Source organism: Meleagris gallopavo, chromosome Z (genome assembly GCF_905368555.1).
Source record: "Meleagris gallopavo chromosome Z, MGAL_WU_HG_1.1, whole genome shotgun sequence".
NCBI classification, from domain to species: domain Eukaryota; kingdom Metazoa; phylum Chordata; class Aves; order Galliformes; family Phasianidae; genus Meleagris; species Meleagris gallopavo.
In genome coordinates, this window is record NC_139435.1 from 48,841,874 (window position 1) to 48,845,367 (window position 3,494).

Here is a 3,494-nt window from a genome sequence, read left to right on the forward strand (position 1 = left end):
ATTTGTGCCAGGGGAAACTCAGGTTGGACATTAGGAAAAATCTCTTTTCTGACAGAGTGGTCAGGTGCAGGAACAGGTCCAGGGAGGTGGAGGCATCATTGTCTCTGGAGGCGTTCAAGAACCATTTAGATGTTTTACTAAGGGACATGGTGTAGTGGAGAAATATTGATGGTAGGTGGATGGTTGGGAATCTTTGAGGTCTTTTCCAACCTTGGTGATTCTTCTAAAAGCAGATCATCTGGCAGTGTTTTCAGATGGTGCCAATAGGACTTTTTGATCTTCTGCTGGAAGTTCCTGCTCCACCATAATGTATCCAGAAGGGAGCACACAGGTCTCTTTCTGCTCTTTCCTATGAGAAAACCTCTGTGTGCTCTGCTTCTAAATTTGATTATACTAAGCTGATCAGTGTACACAGCTTTGCAAGTGTAAGAAGCCAGTGTCTTTACAACCCTGGATTTAAAACACACTGTTTATCACCTCAATAAAGGCAGTTGCTACGCTGAGGTTGCACATGAAATGGAGATATCAGGAATTAAAAACTGAAAAGGAAAAAAAAAGTAAATATTTTATTTTAGTTATAGTAACTTTGACCTGTGAACCCTTAGATTTTCAAAGCTGGCAATACCCCTTCTGAAATGACTACCTATGAATAGATGAGATAAATTAAAGTAACGCTAGTGGGTGCCTCACAACTGTGTATTGCTTGCTTAGTAAGAAAAGTAATTGCTTTTTTTAGGGATAACCTTGAAAATTCTATAATTCATTCTATAATGCTTTCAATTAATTCACAAACTCATCTGCTGCTTACCGAAAGCTATTTGTAGATCTGTCTGCAGCCATACCTTCAATTTAAGCAAATGTTTATTTCTCTATTCCTATTTTTCTTAATATTTGAAATGCATCTGTTCCCTTCTCCCAAGCTGAATTTGAGGGTACAGGAGATTAGAAATCTCATGCCTCCTGTTCAAAATCAGAACAGGAATCAGCATCTTCTGATGTAAGCCATCTAGAACTGGTGTGGAATACACAATCGTTGCTAATGGCTTTAAGACAAGTAGTTATTACATTCACTCTGGATTCTGTTGAGCTTTAAGTAGTTTAACGAAACTCTCATTAGCCCAAGTCATTCCATTTGGAAGAAAGTTATTTCTATTTCCTATGATCCCATGAAGGGGCAAGATCTGCCAATGGTACCAAATGAACTCATTTGTAAATACAGGTTCCAAGCCATGTATATCTCTTAATTAAACACCAGCTGCAAATTTGCGTGTCACTGTGGTCAGCACTAACCAATCCTCCAGAGGCTGACTATGCAAAATTAATTAGAGCCTTACCCTTTATCAAGAAACCAAATGTGAAGCATGATAGGCATCATTTCAACTTCCAGTGGTGTGCTGAACACAAGCAATGTGAACATTTTTTTTTCAAGTGCAGTTAACAGCTGTCATTAGCTGCTGTCATGCGTGAAAATAAAAATCTGAGTTATCACAAACTCAAATTGATCCCCCAAATAAATGCTTTCATCGTATCCATATTTGGTATGCAAATTCCATGGAAAAGATTAATTGTGCTATGTGGTAAAGCCTTTTTTGTGAGTTTTTGTTCTGTTTTGTTTTTTTTTTTTTAATAAGCATCACTTGTGCTTTTATATAAGCTTTGCAGCATAACTCTATGACAAATGAGGATGGAGAAGTGGCTTCCTCAGACATGGAAAAAGCTGAGGAGCTCAGTAAGTGCTTTGCCTCGATTTTCACTGGTGGTCAGGCTCCTCCCCATGTCTGCCAGGACCCTGAACCTCTGGATGTGGGTGAAAAGAGTGGATTCCTTTCCACTGTAACAGTGGAACAAGTCCATGGCCTCCTCATGAAACTGAATGTATATAAGTCCATGGGGCCAGATGATATCCATCCTAGGGTTCTGAGAGATGATCCAGCCTAGAGATGGCTGATGTGGTTGCCGAGCTGCTCTCCATCATATCTGAAAAATCATGGCTGGCTGGTGCAGTCTCTGGCGATTGGGAAAAGGGAAACATTACTCCAATTTTTAAAAAAGGGAAAAAGAATGACCCAGGGAACTACAGGCCGGTGAGCCTCACCTCTTTGCCTGGGAAGATCATGGAGCAGGTCCTCCTGGAAACTATGTTAAGGCACATACAAGATAGAGGTTATTTGAGACAACCAGCATGGCTTCACCAAGGGCAGATCATGCCTGACCAATCTGGTGGCCTTCTGTGATGGAGTGATGGCTTCAGTGGGTGGAGAGGGGCAATGGATGTCATCTTTCTGGACTTCTGCAAAGTCCAGGAATCCTCACCGCATCCTTCTCTCTAAATTGGAGAGGCGTGGTTTTGAAAGATGGACTGTTCGGTGGATTAAGAACTGGTTGGCTGGATGCAAAGGAAAGGTTATGATCAATGGTTCCGTGTCAGGGTGGAGGCCGATCACAAGCAGTGTCCCCAAAAGGTCAGTCTTGGGACTGGTGCTCTTCCCCATCTTCATCAGTGACATAGATGATGGCATTGAGTGTACCCTCAGCAAGTTTGTGGATGACACCAAGCTGCGTGGTGCAGTTGATACACTGGAAGGAAGGGAAGACATCCAAAAGGACCTGACAGGCTGAAGAAGTGGGCCCCTATGAACCTAATGAGGTTCAATAAGGCCAAGTGCAAGCTGTAGCACTTGGGCTGGGGTAATCCCAGGTGTATATGCAGACTGGGTGAAGAAGCCCTTGAGTGCAGCCACACGAAGCTGGACATGAGCCAGCAGTGTACGCTTGCAGCCTGGAAGACCAACTACATCCTGGGCTGCGTTAAAAGGAGTGAAGGGAGAGGGAGGTGATTGTCCACCTCTACTCAGTTCTTGTGAAGCCCCATCTACACTACTGCGTCCAGGCCTGGGGTCCCGAGTACGTAGGAAGGACGTGGAGTGGGTCCAGAGGAGGGCCACTAAGATGATCAGAGGGCTGGAATACCTCTCCTATGAGGAAAGGTTGAAGGAACTGGGCTCGTTTAGCTTGGAGAAGGGGAAACCTCATTTTGGCCTTCCAGTATTTAAAGGGAGCATATAAACAAGAGGGGGAACGGCTGTTTATGAGAGTGGATAGTGATAGGACAAAGGAGAATGGTCCTAAACTGAGACAGGGGAGGTTTAGGTTAGATATTAGGAGAAAGTTTCACACAAAAAATGCTGACACACTGGAACAGGTTGCCCAAGGAGGTTGTGGATGCCGCATCCCTGGAGGCATTCAAGGCCAGGCTGGATGTGGCTCTGGGCAGCCTGGTCTGGTGGTTGGCAACCCTGCACATAGCAAGGGGGTTAAAACTCAATGATCATTGTGATCCTTTTCAATCCAGGCCATTCTATGATTCTATGATTCTATGATGATACATAAATGTTTCTAATACAGTCTCTTACTAAGAAAAGTGAAAGATATTACTAACAACTTAGTGGAAAAATACTTATCTAAAAATGTGTAGAAATCATTACCAGACTGCA